Source organism: Protopterus annectens, chromosome 10.part0 (assembly GCF_019279795.1).
Source record: "Protopterus annectens isolate FY-2018-M chromosome 10.part0, PAN1.0, whole genome shotgun sequence".
Lineage (NCBI taxonomy): Eukaryota > Metazoa > Chordata > Ceratodontiformes > Protopteridae > Protopterus > Protopterus annectens.
Genome location: NC_056744.1, coordinates 1,225,368,090 through 1,225,390,291, shown reverse-complemented (window position 1 = coordinate 1,225,390,291; position 22,202 = coordinate 1,225,368,090).

Here is a 22,202-nt window from a genome sequence, read left to right as displayed (position 1 = left end):
CAGAGAGTATTACTTATAGGTGGGGACTAGAACATGATTTGTAACAGTGGGGATGTAGGGGACCTAGAGTGGAAAATATAACAAAAGAGGATAGAGTTCTGAAGAAATATATGAGAATATTTGGTATAGAAGACATGAATTCAGTAGGAGGAACTTGGAGATAGTTTACATATCATTCCCCAAGGTACAATGATTGGGCTAGACTAGACAAAAATTACATTTCACAGGAGTGTGTGCATTTATCTGAAAGCTTCAACACACTTCCAATAACTATTTCAGATCATGCACCAATAAAAACTGAGATAGAAATGCAGGATAATGAAGTACACTTACCTGTTAAAAAAGAGGAATTTAAGGAATGGGTATTAGAAATTGTTCAAGACTTATATGGGAAGGCAGAAATGTATTCAGAAGTTATAGCTAGTGGGTGGGATAAAACGAAAGTGGAGTTTAAAATAGGGTAGAAAAAAGAAAAAGGGATATGGTTAAGAAGTAACAAGAATTATTTAGAGGTGCTGACAAAAGTTAAAGTGTTGCAGAATTAGGGGGATCTCACAGAACAAGATAAGATGCAAATGCAGCATGCTAAAGACAAGATAAGATGGTATCTGGATAATATGCATGCTGTTAGGCAACTGTGTTTTACAATAACTCCAGAGCACAAACGCTTTTAGCAGAACATTTTTGGCAATAGAAAGTAGAAAGAATTGTTGCCAAACTTAGGGAGCCTATAACAAGAAAAATAACAGGTATCATGTACAGGTATTAGAGATATTTCAGAGATTTTATGAAAGTTTATATAAAGCAGATAAATGTGGAAATTAAGAAACTGTACAAATGGAAATATTTATGAAAGACTTAAGTATACCAAGTTTAGAGGCAGATGAGGCTCAACAATGAACAGCTGATAGAAGGAGATTAGATAAAAATGATGACGTATATATATTCAATCTGCAGGAAAGTCTCCAGCAATAGGTGTTATTCATGTGGGAGTTTGGAAGCTTGGAGGGAAGGAAGTGATAAAACAAATGTTAGTAGAAAATTGGATAGTGTGAATCAATTTCTGTACAGTACCAGCTGTCATCCACCACATACAATTACAGCATTACCTTATGGTGAATTTTTATGCATTTTGAGGTTATGCAGTGATAAAATGAGTTGAAATGCTAGATAGAAATTGTTATATTTTTTGGAAAGGGGGTATGGTAGATAGCTGGTAGAAGAAGCTTTGCATAGAATTACTAATGATTGCAGTGGGAATAAAGGTAAGTTAAATAAACATGTTGGCAAAGTGAGTGATACTAGGTTAGTATCCAAAGATAATAAAGTTTTTGTAGTTACCACCTATAATATTTTAAGTAAGCAGGTGGAAGAAATTATTAGATATTATTGGGTTTATTATTAAGATATAAAAAGTTTGCAGATGTGTTGGATTAAAACCCATTGTTTTCATACAGAACAGGTCACAATATTAAAGACTTTATAGTCCATAGTAAGTTTAGAATGCTCATAGATAATATAATCATTCAGCCCAATGATGTTGGTATCTTTCCACGTAATAATTGCATTACCTGTAGATTTATTGTAAGAACATTTGACAATATTAATGAAATTTCTTTTACACCTATTAGTAAACATTATTGTTGTACTGCAGGCATTATTTATGCATTAGAGTGTCTCTGTAAAATGTTTTATGTAGGAGAGAGCAAGAGGGCTTTTAAATGCAGGTTACAGGAACAAGTAAGGGACATTAAAAATGGCATGGCTGAAAACCCTCTTGCCTTGCATTTTAAATCTTATCATGCTAGTGATCCAACAGGTCTCAAGGCTGCAATTTTGGAAAAAGTAAATGGTGATGAAAGATGTTTTGATATAAAAAAGAAATTGTTATACAAGGAATATTTATTCATTTTAAAGTTTGCAACCCTGGCACCTGTTGGTTTAAATGTAGAATGTAACTGGAAGTCTTTTATTTAATTCTGTTAACTTTAATTGTTTAATTATGTAATTATAAGTGGATGTTTGTAAGTAAGGATTTTGTTTTTTACTCCATGAAGATTTTTTAGACCCAAGGTGCTAGAGTGTTTTGAGTGTGTTTTACTTAATAAATTGATGTCCTGGCCATTGTTGATCTGATTTCTATTTATTTTAATTTTATTTTGTTGTTTATGGTAAGAAAGTGATAAATGTTTGGAAGGTTTTATTTATTAGTATTTTAAAAGGAGGGGACGCACCAGCATCCTGGAAGAAAGCTAAGATAGCTGTGATACCTAAAGATGGTAAAGACCCATCACACCCAACTTCATATAAGCCCATTTCAATGTTTAAACCATGTTTATAAAAAGTGTTTATAATAGTGAAAATAATTGCAAAGGTGTTAACATTAACAAGATGATGATCCAGAGGGAAGCAGAGTGTAAGAAAACATCACTGCAGCTGGAGGGGTCTTGATGCAGAGAAAGCATTCAACAAAGTCAGCTGTGATTTTATGAGAAGGATAATGTAAGAATTTGTATTCCCTGATACAACAGTAAGGTTAATTAGGAGGATATATGAGAGACTAGAGGCAAGACTTAAAGTGGGAAGGTTTCTCACTGATACATTTTGTCTGAACAAAAGAACTGGCATGTTCTCTTTCCCTTTATTTGCTTTATATTTAGGGTCATTGGCAAAGAAAATAAGAGTTCCAGAAACTGAAGGTCATAATTAGTATGGTAATCAAGAAAAGTTAGCTTTATTTCCAGGTGATATTATTTTGTACCTCATAAAACCAGAAAAGGAAATTTCAGTGTTGTGGAACATTTTATCACAGTTTTAACTTTTGAGATATAAAACTAATGAAGATAAAACAAAGGTTAAAGATGTAAATTATGCACCCATACATGAATTGGTTCAGTAATGCCTATATTTAAGGGGACACAAAATGATTCATTTAGGAATGAGGATTAAAAAGGCTTCTGTTATGGCAGCTAAGGATATGTGGGAAGATATTAAACAAAACATATGACAAAAACTGAGAAACTAGAAGTTCTTGCTTATTGATATGGACAGCAATATGCAATCAATGAAAATGTCTTAGTCCCTTTCATTTTGTAGAAGTTGGACATATTTCTATCTAGCAGAGGAGAAGTTGTGGACAATAATTAAAGAGTTGAAGGAATATTTTTCTTGGAGAGGAAGAGGGCAAGGGTCAAGTGGGATAAGTTGATCCTTTTAAAAGAACATGGTGGTTTAGGATTACCTGATTTTAATGGATATTTATGAGTCTCAATGTTAAGGCTCATATACATAACAGAAGCAGAAAGCTATAATTCAATGTGGAAAGGGATAAAGATGAACCAGGAGGGAAATTCAAGAAATGAGAGAGTGGTATTTTAGATGCAGATCCATAAGGAAAATAACAACAGCCATACATAATATTATATTCATAAAGCAGTAGTTAGTATTCTAAGAACTAGGCCAACATGAAAATGGAGATAGGAGAGTTTGCTGATAAGAATGATGGCAATTAGGGATCCAGAATACAGGCAAGAGGGGCTGGAATTTACTGTTGAAAACCGACTAAGGAGCCAAGGTATTGGGGCAAATAACTAGAGGGAAAGGTAGTAGAATGGGAAGAGGCCAAGAAGACATTTGGACGTTTGGACGTCAAGCTAGAGACAGCCTTCCCTGTCAGGGAATGATATCAGGGTATTGGCAAAGTGAAAGGAATAGCGGGATTGTAAGTGAAATACATACTCTGTTAAGAGTTTTTAGTTGACTGTACAACAGAAGCTTCTATTAAAAAGGGATAATTAGTAAGGCATATAAAATATTGTACAATAACTATAGGAATCAATCAGAGGAGGTAAGAAAAGAGTGGAAAGAGAGATTGGACAAACAATTTACAAGGGAACACTGGCAAGACATATGTATAGGTACCAAGTATGCAACAAAATCTAGAAGATGTAGGATTTTTGCTTAGAAATGTTTGCATAGGTATTTTTATACCTCAAGCAGACTCCAGAGAGTTTTTCTTTAGGTAGATGGTAAATGATGGAGGTATAACGGGGAAGAAAGAGATAAGTGCTTTGATAGTATAATGGAATTGGCAGACTTTAAAAATTCCCTGCAGAGTACTGTCAGAAATATTGGGTGAGCAAATGGGTGTAAGTAAGGAAATGATTCTTTTGAACTGGAACAGGAACACAGGATCTGAATTGCCTTGACATACTAAGGCCTTGTTGAGTTTAAGTTTAAGTTTAGTGGCTGCCAAAAAACAGTTACTAGAAAATGGAAATCTGTGTCTAAACCAACTGTATTTAAAGTGCTGACTATTGTAACAGAAATAAAAGAACTAGAAGTAGGATCAGTATTACATAGAAACTAATAGAAATTATGGGAAAAAATCATGCAGAATCTGGAGGAGGAGTGAAGCTTAAGGGAAAGCACAAATTGAGCATTTTGCATTTTATGTAATGTTGAACTGATGATAGTTATACAAAAGAACATACATGATGTATAATGTACGTAACTGTGAACATGTTAATATGTTTTTTCTTTATAGAAGTGTATGTTTCTCTGTGTCTTAGATGATAATTCAGTAAAGGTGTAGGTGTTTAAAAAAAGACTAACTGCTGCAATGTGAGTAGGAGGGCAAGATGCTTACTGCTGTTGGAGTTAAATGTGCAGTCCCTCTGAGATAGTTTCATAGAAACCAGAAAGGTGCCAAAAATATCCGGTTTTAAAAAAATTAAAACAGTCCCAGTACAAGCAGAAGTATGACAGACAGTCCTGCAGTAGTGGGACTTTCTCGACTAAATGCCATCAAAGAGGCAGAGGTGGTCTACACCATCAAGGGTTCAGAAGGATGTCTCAGAGGTTCCATCAGTACGAACACTGAACTGTTACTCAACTGTCTTATCCTGAAGGATGTCTTTTCCTGCATCCATTTGTGTTGCTGGCCATTATACAAAACAAATGGATCAGGGAAATTGTATCCAAAGGCTACTAGGTTACTCTATGCTATTTTTAAAACTACCCAATCAATCACCTTTCCATCCTTCCTTACTGCCAACCCATCAGATGAGGGTGGTCAAATAGGAGGTGCAAAAATCTTCTAATAAAAAAGGGGCATACAAGAGGTCCCATCAGACCAGAAACATCTGGATTTTACTCTTGATTCTTCTTGGTGTCCCCCCCCCCCCCAAAAAAAAGGACCTAAGATGAATTCTGGACCTTGATATCTAATCAGTATGTTAAGAAAGAGAATTCCAAATGGTCACAATGCAATCAGTCCTACCATGCTGGCAGGCAGGAGACTGGATGTGCTCTTTAGATCTCCATGATGCTTGCCTAAACGTCAAAATAGCAAAGTCATCCAGGATGTTCCTATGCTTTCAGCCTAACAAAATCACAACTGGAGCCTTCTTAATTCCTCATGTTCACCAACTACCAGTTGGATACATTAAAGGTTACTTCCAGAAAGAATTATTGCAATAGTGCAGGCTGCAATATATCTGAGAGACAACCCAAAACCCAATACAGCTACAGTCTTCAAAGTATTAGGCATTATAGCGGCTTCTATTCAGACAGTTCACATCAGACAACACATGAAACTTTACAGTGGATTCTGAAGCCAATGGAGTCAAGGAAGATCCCCTATAATGATTTGTCTGAATTACCTCTCCTGGTGGATAAAATCAGAAAATCTCAGCCTATCTCCACAGCCATGATTACCACAGATATGTCTTTGCTGGGGGGAGCATTATCTGAACAGGATAGTTCAAGGGACTTGTATCACAGAAGAGGCCAAACTGCACATCATCATCATCTTGAAGAGTGGTCATTCTTATGTTATGAGCCTTTCAAGACTTGATGCCTCCCAAGGTGCAGTGACCATTCACTCAGATGGTATGATACGTAAACAAAGAGGGTAGTACATGATCTTAACCTCAATGCAAATAAGCTATGAGAGTTTCAGAATGGCCTATATTATCACAATACTTCCTGATAACAATGCACATCCTAGAGAGCCTCCAATGTTATGGTAGATGGGCTAAGCAGATAAATTTTGCTTTCCCATAAATGGTCTTTCAATAACTCAGTTGCACTTAATAAAGATCTTTCTCAAGTGGGGGAAAACCTTTGTGCAATCTCTGTGCTTCACCATGAAAGAATAAATGCAGCATTTTTTAGCATAGTAACCAAGAGGGATTTCCCCCAAGAGCTGCCAACCCCCACATTTGGCCTCAGGTCTCCTGTATGCCTTGCTGCAATACCATCATCTCCAGTTTTTTTTTTACACAAAGTCAAGGTCATTCTCATAAACTCTTTCTGGCTGTGTCAGATTTGGTTTCCTCTGCTTTGGCTGTATTTGAGAAGAAACCCCCTTCTTCCATAGCACCTTCTATTTTCTCACCTATTTGGTCAGCCTTGCACAGCCATTCAGTCCCTCTGATTAATCACGTTTTTTTCCACTTTCATTAATGGTCAGGTACCCTATACACTCAATAGAAGTTACAGCATTACTTACTGCCTCTCAAAGGCCATTGACTACAAAGATCTATAGAGGCAAGAAATTCTCACTCTGAGCTGTTAATCATCACATTATTCTCTTTTCAACCCTTATATCTCAGGTATTGACCTTTGTAGCAGATATTTTTCAAACACAGCTAGCTACTCATCTGTGAATATTCACTTAGCTACAATTTCCTTGTGTTGTCAAGTATTCCCTTCATCTTCTTAAACATCATACAAGCTATGTAAAGCCTTTTTAAATTAGGTATTCTACTCCAGCCCACTCAACTCATCCTTCCCCAGTGGGAGCTTATTTTTTTCTGAAAGAAAAAATGACTCCCACCACCCGAACTTGCTAGCTCTGCTGATATAAAATTCCTGTCTTGGAAAACTCTCCTCTTACTAGCCATCACTTCTGCCAAATGAGTTTCAGAATTGCATGACTTATCATCCAAATTTCCCTAAATTCATAAAGGCATGATTTCACTAATAACCAACTCATCTTTTAAGTCCAAAGTAGCAACACTGCCAAATTTGAACAAAATGTATTCATCTTGCAGTGTTTTTACTGAATCATTCTAACAGATGTGAATGTAAGTTGCATTGTTTAGAGGTACACAGACAACTCATATTTTACATACATAGAACAAAATATTTTAGAAAGGACTACCAAATGTTCATTTCCTTTTCCAATGTGAAAACAGGTCTTAAAGTGACACTCACAAAATGGACATCTGCATGCATAAAGGTCATAAAGTTACACTGTTAAAATGAACATCTGATTGCATAACTTTAGCTATTCATCAAGCAACAAATCCCTTCCTTTCAGACTAAAAGTGTACACAGTCACGGCTCAAGCTACATACATGGCCTTCCTCAAGAATTTGCCCTTGGAAGAGATTTGTGTGTCTGCCACATGGTCTACTTTACATACATACATTTGCTAAGCATTACAGTTTAGATATAGTGTCTCAAACTTTGGTCCCATTCTCAATGATTTAATGTCTTAGTGCCTTATAAGGTTTGCTGGACTTTCTGCCCATCAATTCCAGTGTCTGGACAGATACCAGCTAAATCTAATGTTCTAGAAAATGGTCCCATCTTCTCACCAACCCCCTACAAATGATCCCTTCCAGAGGAACCAAAAGGCCTTGTCATTTGGCTTTTGCATACAAATTCACCTCATGTCCAAGGATATATTGTTCATAACTTGCCAAGAAGCTGCTATCATGGCTTCCAATATAGCTGCATATTGAGTAACAGCTTCATTCTAGCTCTCCCAATGTGAAAACACAAGCTTAGTAGAGAAGGCCAGTAGACTTTTGTATTTCTGGGTAAATTTCAGTAATTGGCTAGTAAGTGCACTGCCTGGATGCCAGGAAAAAAGAAATACAGAGGACCTGAAAGAAAATCAGCTACAAATGGTGAGGAAAAAACACTGACTGGGAAAAGTTCTCCTGCTGTTCAGCAAAAAGCAGTGCAATTTCCAGACATGACTTCCAGTAACCTAGAGGAAAGTATAACACAACTGCACAGAGACTAATGGTATTTTGTTGCCACAAAAGCACTAACCTTTTTATTTTTTTCCGCCAATAAATTTACGTGTGGTGTTTAGCAGTGGTGTCGGAGCCTGGACTTTTTTCTCTTTTTTTCTCTCTGAATATCAGACTGCTCAAGAAGAGATGTCTCAAAAAATATAGAATTAGAGGACAGAGCATGAAGGGAAAACCTGAGAATTTTCAGCTGTACCAGAGAAGCTGAAAGGAACAGACTTTATTAAAAGTTAATAGGTATTGGGGATGTGTTTTTTTTTTTTTTTTTTTTTTTTTTGAGGGCTTTCAATAAAACAAATTATTTTGTAAGATGTGAAATAGGCTGAAATGGATATGAGAAGAAACTACTATATAAAAAGTTCAACCTGCCAAACACTGTATGCATGTAACACAAAAGCTGGAACTAGACATCTAACAAAAAAGCTGTTATACATCAAAGTTGGGAATAATAACTTTTTAATACAATGTTGCCTTTTGTAATCTCTTTAAATGTGAATGGTCTCACAGATAAATACAAACAAGAAAGAGTAGTAAACTATATTAAAGAAAGTAGAGTGCAAATAGCTATGCTACAGGAGACACACTTGGAAAGAACTGACCTTGTGAATTTGATAAAGAAAGGTTTTCAGGATAGTTTTTCTGAAGAATACATAGGACAAAGGAAAAGAGGAGTACTTATAACAATTGCCAGAGGAGCTCCAGTATTGATAGATAAGGATTAAAAAGATACTAATGGTAGATTTGTAGTACTAATGGGCTACTGAAAAAGGAGGAGGATTACACAGACATGTATTTATATTCCAACTTAAACTGCAATAATGGACCTTAAGAAAATTCTGGGAGAAGTAATCAGCTTTCAGCAAGGAATGATATTTATATTTGGGTTCTGGAACTTGATTTTCAGCAATGAAGATGTGTCTGGGGGGGCCAAGAAGGGAAAGTATAACAAAGGAGGGTAGACTTTTGAAGGAATTTTTGAAAATATTTGGCATGGAAGATGCAAATTCAGTAAAAGGAGTTTGGAGTGAGTTTACATATTATTCCCCAAGATACAACAACTTGGGCTAGGTTAGACATTTCACAAGAACACGTGCATTTAATTGAAGGTCTTGATATGCACCCAATAACTATTTCAGATCCTGCATCAATAATAACTAAAATAAAAATACAGGGTAATGAAATAAAAAAATGAGACACTGGTGCTTCCCCACTTTATCTGTTGAAAGGAGAGGAACTTAAGGAATGGGTAGTGGAAGTTATTCAGGAGCTATTTGAAAAGATAGAAATTTCATCTGAAAATATAACTAGAGAGTGGGATAAAAAATAAAGTGGTTTAAAAATAGGGTGGAAATAAAAGAAAGGCAGATATGGCTAATAAGCAACAGGAATTATTTAGAGGGAGTGACAAATGTTAAAATATTGCAGAATAGGGGAAATTTCACAGAACAAGAAGAGGAACAACTGTAGAATGATAAACAGAAAATAAGGGATTACCTCGATAATATGCATGAGTTTAGAAAGATCGCTGTTAAGTAGCTGTTTTTTATAATAACTCTAGAACACAAAAACTTTTAGCACAATGAGTCAGGCAACAGAAAGGGCTGTCACCAAGCTTAGGGAGCTTATGACAACGAAGGTAACAAAAGATCATGTAGCGCAATTATAAATATTTTGGAAATTCTATGACAGTCTGTATAAAGCAGAGAAATATGGAACTCAAGAAAAGGGTACAAATGGAAATTTTTATGGAAGAAGTAAATATGCCAAGTTTAGAGGTAAATGAGCCTCAATTGCTAACAGTTAGGACAGAAGGAGATGAGATAAAACTGGTGATATATAACTAATCTACAGGAAAGTCACCAGGGATAGATAATAGTCATGTGGATGTTTGGAAGCTAAGAGGGAAAAACTGATAAAGAACTTGAAGATTTTAACAGTATTAAGCGAAGCAGAAGTAGCTGTTGTGACAAAAGGAGATACTGCCAGCCCAGCTAGCTGGAATTTTGTAAATAATTATATGTCATTGGTGAATATCCAAATGACTTGTGTAAGATGCTTGTGTTACAAATGTATTATAACTGTATGTCACGTGTATATCAAACTGTTTGCCCAGATGTGTGTGTTGAAAAGGGTATTTGCAAAAGGCTTGTATTTAAAATGGATCCACAGTGTGCCCTACTGAAAAAGAATAGAAATATACATGCACTATTGTAACTGTTTGAATGTATATATTTTAATAGTGGAAACTGGAATACAGGAGGTTAACTTCAGAAAAATAACTGAAATTAAATGACATTATAGTTACGCCATAAAAGAAGGTATCTTTCAGTTTCAATGCAGCAACCAGACACAATGTTTAAAACTAGGGAGCTTTCTGTATTGTCTCTAGGGTGAAATAATTACTAATCTTGAAATGTGAAGGAATATAATTGTTTTATGACTTCCAGCATCTGCCAAAGATCTGAGGTCTATGTATTTTCACAGGTAGATGCTAAATACTGTCAGCATCCAGCAGTGGGGGTTTCACCTGGGATAGAGTGAGATGACAAGAAATTATGTCATTCTGCAAGCTATCCCAGAAGTAATACTTGATATTAATTTAAACAATCTCTGAGAGAGAGAGTATTTTGTATTCTGTCTTTGACCTGACAACAACTAGAAGATACATTTACCACATCCACCTTGCTCTTAAGTAAGTTAACTAGGGTACAGTAATTCTCTTAGATTCAGTTAGGAATATAATGAAGCATAGTTTAGAAGTTTTTCTTTCTTTATTTGAGACTATCCTGCAATATTGTTTTAAATATTTCCTGTAGTTTTTGAACCCTGATGTCACTGTGAATATATACTGAGTATTTTCTTGTTATTTTATTATTTATTAAATATATTTAAACCTTTCATTGTGGCTGATCTTTGTAAGAAATATTTAAGTTTTGAGAATACTTGCATATTTATTTGGTGACACTGTGGGACACTCTTTATAACCTTGTTCTGGGTAAAATTACCATTTGTATTAATATTATTATTGCACAGTAAGATTGGGAACCCTTTGTTAAGGTCCTTAAAGTAGCTGATAAAAATTGGCTGGTGGCAGTGATAACTACCTTATAGTCTGGGCAAAAGGGGCATAGCTGGTAAACCTGTGCCAGCCTCTCTCAGGGGTGTGTGTGTGTGTGTGTGTGTGTGTGTGTGTGTGTGTGTGTGTGTAAAGTAAATCTCAAAGTGTGTGTGTGTCAGCTACTTGGGCAGGGACACGAAGCACTGGTTGTACAGAGAGGGTGCTGGAGGACTTGGCTTGGCCACTCAGCTGAGATCTCAACTCTATAGCTGTGCAAGTGGGGAGTCCTATTGGGGATCTGGAGAAAGAGGGAGAAACCAGACCTGGACTGAATGTGGTCCTGTGTGCTCTTAAGAGAAATTGCACTTGATGCAGACAGCTGCATCTGGAAATACTGTGTGTGTGTACCTGTCATCCTCCCAGTGTATGTCCCCCACTGTTGCCAGTGGTGAGGATTGAGGCTCCTTGATTACTAGTCCAGTGGTGGGTCATCACAGCTGTAATACCTAAAAAGTGTAAAGATCCATCATATCCAGTTTCATACAGACCCATTTCAATACTAAGCCATGGTTATCAAGTGTTTATATCAATAATGTCTAAAAGAATGGCAAAGGTGATGCCAAAATTGATAGATATTGATCAATGTGTTTTTTTGGAAAGGAGGCAAACATTTGATGATATTAACAGAACATTGATGATCAAGAGGGAAGCAGATCATAAGAAAAAAACACTGTTGTTGGTGGGTCTTGATGCTGAGAAAGCATTTGACAGAGTAAGCTGGGACTTTATGATCAGGGCAATGGAAGCATTTACATTCCCTGATAAAATTATAAGGTTGATGTATATATGAGGGATCGGAGGTGAAAATTAAAGTGGGTGGGGTTTTCTCTGATAACTTCTGCTTGAGCAGAGGAAACAGGCAGGGGCATCCTCTTTCCCCTTTGTTATTTGCATTATATTTAGAACCACTGGCAAAGAAAATGAGGGACTCAAATATATTTGGTATGGTAGTCAAGAAAAGCTGGCTATATTTGCAGATTATATTATTTTATACCTGACAAAACCAGAAAGGGACACTACAATGTTGTGGAACATTTTGATACTGCTTCAAATCTTTTTGGGATACAAAATGAACAAAGCTAAAACAAAGGCAATATTGATAGAAGCAATATTCATATTTATAGGGACAAGATAACTTGAGGTATGTAGGAGTATGGATTAAAAATGATTTTGGTGTGGTAGCTAATGATATGTGGGATGAGACTAAACAAAAGATAATAAAAAAGTGAGAAAATGGAAGCTCTGTTATATGGCTATGGTTATTACGATAAAAGCAGTTAAAATGTTTTAGTCCCTTTAGTCTTATACACAAGTTGGGCATATTTATATGAACCAGAGAAGATGTAGACAGCAATTAATAAAGACCTGAAGGATTTTATCTGCGAGGGACAGATAGCAAGAATCAAGTGGGATAAGCTGATTCTTTCAGTAGAACAGGGCAGATTGGGATAACTCAATTTGAAGGGGTATTTCAGAGCAACACAGTTAAGGCTCCTATACCTAGTACAAGCAGAAAACTATCATTCAAAGTAGAAAGGTATGATGATAAAATGGGGGAAGCTCAAGAAACAAGGACAGACTGGGATTTTGGATGCAGACCTTTAAGAAGAATAACAATAATCATACAGAATATTAAATTCATAAAGTAGCAGAAAATATTCTTAGAACCAAGCCAACATGGGAATGGAGAAAGGAGATTCTACCAATAGGAATGACTGCAATTAAGGGTACAGACAATACGCAAGAGGGTGCTGGAATTTACTTGAGAAAACTGGCAAAGGAACCAATGTACTGAGATCCAATAACTAGAGAGGGAAAGGTAATAGAATGGAAAGAGGCCAAGAATTTATTTCGACTGCAGGTTAGAGATTGCATTCCCTGTCAAGGACTGATATCAGTGTATAGGCAAAGAGAAAGAAACAGGGGTGTCTTAAATGAAAGACCAGCACTGGTAGAGTTTTTAGTAGAATCTAGAACAGAAGATGCTGTTAAAAAGGAATAATTAGTACAGCATATAAAATACTGCATGATAACTATAAGGATCAATCACAGGAGGTTAGAAAAGAGTATGAAGAGAGATTGGATAAGCAATTCACAAAGAAACAATGGAAGGATATATGTATGTCTCCCAAATATTTAACAAAATCTAGAAAATTTAGGATTCCAGGGAATTTTACTTCAGGTAGACAGCAAATACTGGAGGTATGATGGAAAAGAGATATTTGGGAACATATTTTCTGGGAGTGTAATGAGTTGGCAGCCTTTAAAGATTCCCTCCAGACTGCTCTATCAGAGATACTGGGTGATGAATTGGTGTATCTAGGGAAATTATTTTTCTAAGCTATGATACAGAATCAGAATTGCCTAGACATAGTAAGGCCTTGCTGAGTCTAAATATGGTGGCTGCCAAAAAAAGAAATTACTAGAAAATGGAAATCAAAATCTAAACCAACTGTACTAGAAGTAATGAATATAACAACAGAGATAAAATGACTGGAACTTGGAACTTCAGAAAAGGGTAGGAGCAAATTACATACCATACAGGGCAGGAATGTGGTTTAAAAGAAGCCAGAACTTGAATGAGCTTTGTAATGTTTGACTGACAATGATTGGGTAGATTGTAAGCGATGTATAATGTTTGCAACTAGTATTGTGTCAATATGGTTTGTGATATAAAATGCTTCCAGCTAGGAGTGTGTCAGTATAGTTTGTTTTCATTTATATAAATGTATGATTGCCTATGTCGTAAGTGATAATTTAATAAAGATGTTTCTTGTTTTAAAAAAAAACTGGTATCATGGCTCATTTCGCTCAGTCTGGTGATTCAGCTAGGAGTGATGCACTGTGGGATAGTGGAGGAGCTTAAGCTAGCCAGAGTTTGTTGTCATGAAAACAGGGGTACTTTAGTTCCAGTGTTCTGGCAGATAACAGCTAAATCTAAGGTTCTGGTAATTGCATAACCTATGTGCCTTCAAGACAGATCACTCAAACAGTAAAGCTACCTTCCCTCCATTCTCAGTGAGATTTATAAACAGCTGTCATTGAAAATGTTATGTTCAAGTATTTCTCAATTTCATATTTATAATGTTGATTGAACCAGGTAATATTGTCTTATATTGATTATAACCTTGAAGTATTCTGTGCTCATGCACTACACCTATCTTGAAAATTTTTGGAACTATTTTCCTACATTCATTTTCTTGATGTACACGAGTTAAAAAATAAAAAAAGAAAATAAACCACTGTTCCTCCACAGAAAGGGTGTATCCGTGCCTATGAAGTACAACACTGAAAAATATGCCAACACCAGGGCTTTTGCCATTGGACATTATGGTGATTTTAGTTTTATTCATCTGTCTGTTTTGGATTCCAAACATATTAAAACTTTTAGAGTTGTGTTTTTGTTATATGCATTCCCTTTCTGTAGGGGAATATCAATTTTATATGTTATTTTCAGTGTTGTGCTTCATAGTCACGGATACACTCTTCCCGTGGAGGAGCAGCAGTTTGTTTGCTTTTTCTGAGTTTGTTTGTTTAGCTGTTCCTTGGAGAGCTGATATACATATTTATTGCGTTGAGTTAAAAAATAGGTTGTGTGATATGTAGCAATACTGGCTGGTCTCATTCCATCTTATGCATTAAAATCACAGACATTATGGAACTTATAAACAAAGACATTGGCAACCTTCAAACACTGGACCCCACCCAGTTTGGTTTCGTAAAGGGCCGATCCTGTCTCCTCAACCTGACTGACGTCTTCGAATCAATCTGCAGAGCCGTGGACAAGGGTAAGGTGGTCCACACAGCATATCTGGACCTCGCCAAGGTCTTCAATGCCATCCCCCACTCTGGAATCAGAGATAAACTTACTAAGCTGGACATTAATTCTTACGTCACTAGATGGGTTGCAAACTGGCTTACTGACAGAACCCACACTGTAAAAGTAGCCAACTCAAAATCCAGCTCCAGACAAGTGACAAGCGGAGTACCTCAGGGTTCAGTCCTGGGACCACTCTTGTTTGACATCTACTTCTCTGAAGTACAGGCCAGCACTAAGGGACTCTGGCTAACAAAGTTCGCAGATGACTGCAAACTGGGAGCCATTACTGAATCCCCAAATGTTGTGGATATTCTACAAAAGGGCCTTACAGAAACAGATGATTGGTGCCAGAGCCATGGGTTCAAGCTCAATGCCAGTAAATGTATAGTTATCCCCTTTGGGAAAAAACATGTATCCATGAATTACCACATTAGTGGTAGTACACTAAACACATAAGTGTGATAAGGGACTTAGGGACACAGGTGGACAGTGGTCTCACTTTCGATAACCACACAGCCATAACAGTCAGGAAATCCTTCTATGTGGCACACCTCATCATTAAGGGCTTTTCATCCAGGAAAAAAGGAGGTCATTGTCCCACTGTACTCATCCTTCATTAGACCCATTATAGAGTACAAAGCTCCATTTGGTATGTACCTCACAAGACTTCTGCAACAAATGGAAAGGCCACAGAAATACCTCACTAGAAAAATCACAGGTCTAAAGCAGATGCCCTATGCTGACCATCTAAAAAAACTCCAGCTATACTCTGTTGCATATCGCCTACTCAGAGGTGATCTCTGCTTAACATACAAGGCCATGTTAAACCCAGTGCTGTTGGACATGCTACACTTAAAGAAATCTCAATCCCTCAGAGCTACATGCTGCAGGGATCTAAACCTGGTCATCACAATGAACAAAACATGCTGGAGGGATAGGTTATTGATCCAGAGACTCCCCATACTCTGGAATAGACTGCCCATACATGTCAAGCCGAGCACCTCTTTGGCCCTCTTCAAAAGGAACGTTGACGATTGGATGGGAGATCGGAAATTCACCCCAGGGTTCATGTCAGTCGCTCTGCTAGACAGGGGACCAGGGAAGTAAATATTCTGAGAAGAAATAGCCAGGAATTGATATGGCTAGGCTTGTATAGGCCCTAGGGCCGATAGCCTAGTACCAACCTATGACCTTGTTATACTTTGTATACTGCAGCTCTTCATAATGTCATGTCTTAGGGATACAATTGTTATACCAGCTATGAAAGAAAAAAATATTCTTTAAATATGCATCTTAGTATTAGCTTCTAAATGTTTACTTATTGTTAGTACAGTCAGATTTACTTTAATTATACTTTATATTGTTATATTCTTTACCAAAAACTTGCATATTTTATATTGGAAGTCTTATGCACAAACAATTGAATCAATTAAACCCAAATATTTTTTTCTGAGCTGTTGAAGCATTGCTGATAGCAAATGTACTGTACAGTAAATGCTGTTAAAAAAATAAGGTAACCAATTCATCCAGCTTCCACTCTTCTTAACCAAACAAGAAAATAAATGGGAAAAATATTACAGACCATAAAAGCTCACAGGTAAGCTAAATGTTGCAATGGTAGAATAAAATTTCTGAGATTGTCTGATAGTCTTTTTTATGTCATTCACAAAGAAAGAAGAAAAACAGTGGTGTCCAGTCACTAAGCAGACCCTCTGCAAATGCTTGGCTAATTGTATTATCATCTGTAATGACAAATACAAGTCTTAGAATATACCCCAGTATCTCATTCGACAATATCTGCTAGTAACACCGTAGCTGTTTTCAGAAATACATCTGGTGAAACTATCCATGTGGCTGCTGCATGGAAACACATTCAGTCTTCTTAGCATTACAAAGTTGATGGTTAATATAGTTGCTTAGCAAGATTTTGCTTCAGCCCTTCTGCAGGGCACATTGTAGACCAGCCACTCATTTCCTCAAAGGTGCACTGGTTGGTACTCTTCTGAACACTATTATATTTTCTGCAGCATTAATATCTATGCTGAAGACAATTAAATTCTACAGATATAGTTAATGTACAATAAATTTCTGCTGACCACACTTCCATCCACCTCCTCCCTGATTCTCCTTAACTTTTGGTCATGTTGATCTTTAACAGGAACAAATTTAACAGCACATAAAGATTTTGAAATGTGTAAATAATGCAAACATATTTTATTAAGCATGTTAAAAATGTGTTTGTTACCATATCATTATTATGTTTGCTTTGAATTTACTAAGTTATTGGTTGGTTCCTGTTTTAAAGTATTTAAAATTTTACAGAAGAAACACTGTCAGACATTTTCTAAACAAAACATTACACTGGAAACAGACTTAGCAAGAGAAACTTTTAGTTATGTACTTACCATAACTTCGGATGTATGGGATCCATCTCGCCTACATTCATAACAGATGGGTTAATTGTTTTTCGGGCCAAGCCCGTTTAAATTAGAGGGCTTTGGGCCATTGAACTTGTTTTGTCTGTGACTGTTTGTTGTGAGGTAAATTTTTTTCCTCAGTACTCGCGCCAGTGTGTCTCGCGCTTTTCAGTTGGCGCAATTTTGTTTATAGTGCTTACTTGTTGTTGTAAAGTCAGGTTTTAAAAAACTTACTTGTTGAAGGGCCTGTATTATGTCTAAGGAGCAAAAGTCAGGCTTTAAAAAATGCACTCGGTGCAGTTATAAAATGTCCATTACAGACAGCCATTCAGTCTGTGTTTATTGTTTGGGGCCGAAACATCTGCAAGAGACTTGTAGCGTCTGTCATGCGTTCTCCTCTAGAGTTCTTCAAGAACGCAAGAACAAGCTAATTTTGAAAGGGCTTATTAAACCTTCTTTTGAGGAAGCCTTGGATCCACCTGTTGCTTCCAAAAAGAAAAGATCGTCGGCTCCGACAAGTCCGTCGGAGCCGTCTACTAAAAAGCCAAAATTGACTTCTTCTTCCTCGGCTCCACTGACTTCGGGGCCGAGGGTCGAAGGGTCTGCCTCGATACCTCCTGCCTCAGCTCCATTGGTTTCAGAGCCGCAGGTTGGAGTATCAAGAGGTGAATCACCTCCATCGGTTCCAATGGCTTCGGAGCCGGTGGAGGTGTGCAGCTCAGACTCTTCCCCCTCGGCTCCGAAGAAAGCTCCGTCGGCGCCGATGGTGGTCCATGCTGTGGTGGAACTGGCGCCGATAGCGTTGGAGCCATTTCGGAGCCAGTCCCCTTCTCTCTCGGAGCCGAGAGGAAAGTCTTCTCGATTGTCTATCTCCTCTAAATCATCGAGACTCTCTGATTCGGACCTGGATAGGGTGATACAGAGGCTATTCCAATCTCCAGTTTTTACTAAATTGGTCTCGGCTCCAGCACAGTTAGCTTCGGAGCCGATCCCCCCTCCAACACATTCGATTCCTCCTCCAACCTCCTCGGAGCCGTTGGAGTCGGTGGTGGTGGAGCAAAGTGGAGCCATACGGTCGGAGCAGAGACCCCTTCGAGGTCTCTCGGTTCCGACTGTGCTTCCTACCCTGTCCTTCGGTTCAGGGTTTGGTACTGTGACCTCTTCAGCCGGGCCCGAGGGGAACACTTTGGGATTGGGTGCTTCGGTGCCTAGTCTTCCTCTCGGAGCATCGGCTGCTGGAATTCCCAGTGCCATCGTGACCTCTAGACCAGTGACCTCCTTGGATTCTGGAGGTCCGGCCTTTGAGGCCATGAGGAGCACGCTGGCCATGCCTTTGCCGGTTCAGCAAGATTCTACCTCACCGTCCCTAGATTTGGAGACTGGTGCCTCTGTTGTGTTGCAGCTCCCCAGCAGCGGGGCCCCAGGGCCTGAGGATACCCCCATCGGGAGCATCCGAAGTTATGGTAAGTACATAACTAAAAGATGTAATGGGATCCTATCTCGCCTACATTCATAACAGATGGGTTTGGAGCCGATCCATCGGCTCCGACTCGGCAACTAATACACTAGCACGAAGTCTCTCATTGGCTGGGCTACTCCCTATCCCAGGATGCACTACACCTGCTTCCCCAGATCTTGTTTGTTCGCTTTCATACATCCATGCAAACACAGAAAAACTAGTAGTCACTATAACCAACTAAAGTTCTTCAAGAAAGATCACCAAAAAGGGACTACAGCTCCTCTAAATCCGAATGGAAGGGGGAAGGAGGGTGGGTACTTATGAATGTAGGCGAGATGGATCCCATACATCCGAAGTTATGGTAAGTACATAACTAAAAGATGTAATGGGATCCTATCTCACCTACATTCATAACAGATGGGACAGCGTCCCTAGCACCTAAATCCCGGGTGGCTCATTGGAAAACACTCCTGAGAACTGTGGAACCAAAGGAAGCCCTGCCTCGAGAAACCACATCCAATTTGTAATGAGAAATGAAAGTGTGCGGAGAATTCCAGGTTGCCGCAGCACAAATATCATCTATTGATAATTTGGAGTGAAAAGCTACAGAAGTAGCCATTGCCCTGGTAGAATGAGCCTTGACTGGAAAGGGAAGCTCTTTGTTAGCCTGTGAATAAATAAAAATGATACAATCTTTAATCCATTTAGCTATGGAGGTTTTGTTACTGGTTGACCCAATTTGTTCATTGCAAAGGAAACAAACAATTGATTTGATTTCAGCGTGTGAGCGGTTCTATTCAAGTAAAACGCAGTTGTCTATGTACGTCCAATTGATGCAAGGTATATTCTGCGTTATTAGAGAATTCTGGGAAAAACACAGGGAGTTCTATAGTTTGTTGAATACAGAAAGAGGAGGCCACCTTTGGTATAAAGGAAGGGTTTAATTTCAATGAAACTCTATGCTTGTGAAAAATCAAATAGGGAGGATCAGAACAAAGAGCTTGAAGTTCTGAAACTCACCTGGCAGAAGTTATGGCCACTAAAAAGGCCGTTTTCCAAGACAGAAATTTTAAATCACAGGTAGCAGCTGGTTCGAAAGGACGGGCAGTTAGGGCAGCAAGAACCATATTCAAGTCCCAAGGGGGGACAGGATGAGATAATGGTGGCCTAAGGAGCCACACACCTTTAAGAAAAGCCTTACAAAGTTTGTGAGACATCAATGAAGGTTCAAATGAGGCATGAAAATTAGAGATCACTGCTAGCTGAACCTTAATGGTAGAAACTGAAGAGCCCAACTGAAAAAGGGAGGCCAGAAAATTCAGAACCTCCGATACCGGTGCAGTGAGAGGGTCTATACCCCGTTCCTGAGCCCAGAAGGCAAACCTTTTCCATTTGCTGGAATAAAGTTTGATAGTGGAAGGTTTATGAGAAGAAGACAATATGTGGACCACGTCCGGAGGAAGAGCATTGTCTCGGACTAAGGATGGAAGTGGAGTAACCATGCTGCCAACTTCAAGGACCTGAGAGACGGGTGAAGCCATCCTGACTGATGAGTCAGCAGGTCTGGCACCGGATCCAGAAACCATGGACCTTCTATCGCATGCCTCTGTAGGAAAGGGAACCAAACTTGACGATGCCAGTGCGGGGCAATCAAAATCATCTCGCTCTCCAGGTAAATGGCCTTCTGTATCACTCTCGGTAGGAGGGGAAACGGGGGGAAGGCGTCGAGAAGACCGGGGGGCCAAATGTGGGTCAGAGCGTCCCTGGGAATCTGTCCCTGAGAAGGGAACAGCGTGAAGAACTCTCTGCATTTCGCATTGTGAGGGCTGGCAAACAGGTCGCAGTAAGGGAGACCCCATTTGTCGAAGATTTTTGCAGTTACTCCCTGGTTGAGGGACCACTCGTGGGGTAAAAGAATGGTCCTGCTTAATCTGTCCACAATCACATTGGATTTCCCCGGTATGTGCATTGCCATTAGAAAGCGGTTGGTAGCTACCGCCCTGTGCCAAAGTCTCATGGCTTCTCTGCACAGTGGGTAAGACCTGGTTCCACCTTGCTTGTTTATGTACCACACCACCGACATGTTGTCGGATAGGATAGCAATCGGGCCTTGTGGGAGAGCGTGATGGAGAGCTTGGAGTACCAAGAGTACCGCTCTCATCTCCAGGACATTGATATGCAAATGCATTTCCTGGATCTGCCATGTGCCTTGGACCAACCTGTCCAGGTAATGACCCCCCCACCCTACCTGTGAGGCATCCGTAGTCACAGTGGCAATGGGACGTTGAGGTATAAAGGGTCGCCCCTGGTCGAGATTGGATTGGAGAAGCCACCAACGCAGATCTCGACGGCAACTTTCCGTGATCATGATTAAATGGTTCAAGGGAAGTTCCTGATAAGACCATTGAACCGACAGTAGCCATTGTAAAATTCGCATGTGAAGTCTGGCCAAGGGAACTAAAAGTATGGTTGACGCCATCGAACCCAACAGTTGTAGAATCTGATGGGCCGGGGCTCTTAGTAGGGGAAGACAGGATTTGACTTGATCTTGTAGGTCCTGAATTCTTGCTGCCGGTAAAAAGGCGCACATTCTTTTTGTGTCTAAGTCTGCGCCTATAAAAGTAATACGCTGAGATGGCTGTAGTACAGATTTTTGCAAATTGAACGTAATCCCTAAGAAACGGCCCAAGGTGAACGTGGCGCTGAGCGCCTGGAATAGTAGATGCTCGGAGGTGGCAGTAAGGAGCCAGTCGTCTAGATATGGAAACACTTGGAATCCCAGACTTCTCAGGTGAGCAGGTACCACTGCCAGACACTTGGTGAACACCCTGGGGGCTGTGGTGAGACCAAAGGGCAGTGCTCGGAATTGGAAATGACTGACTCCGAGGCGGAAGCGTAAGTGTCTCCTGGACTCTTGAGCTATCGGAATGTGATAGTAAGCGTCCTGGAGATCTATGGAGCACATCCATGCATCTTTTTCCAGCAAAGGAAGAATAGATTGAAGAGTGACCATTCGGAATTTGGACTTTTTTACAAAACGATTCAATGAACTGAGGTCCAAAATGGGCCTGAAGTCCCCTGTCTTTTTTGGTACCAAAAATAATCTTGAGTAAGTTCCTAATCTGATCTGGTCGATGGGGACAGGCTGGATGGCTCCTTTTTCTAGCAGCTTTGAAACCTCTAATGCTGCCTGATCCCGCTGACTGGGTGGTACGTCCGGGATTTCCTTTAAAGAAGGGGGGGGTTTGTTGATGGGGATGATGTATCCTCCGGTAATAATGCGAAGCACCCACTGATCACTTGTTATGGATTCCCAAGCTTGTGGGTGCACCACAAA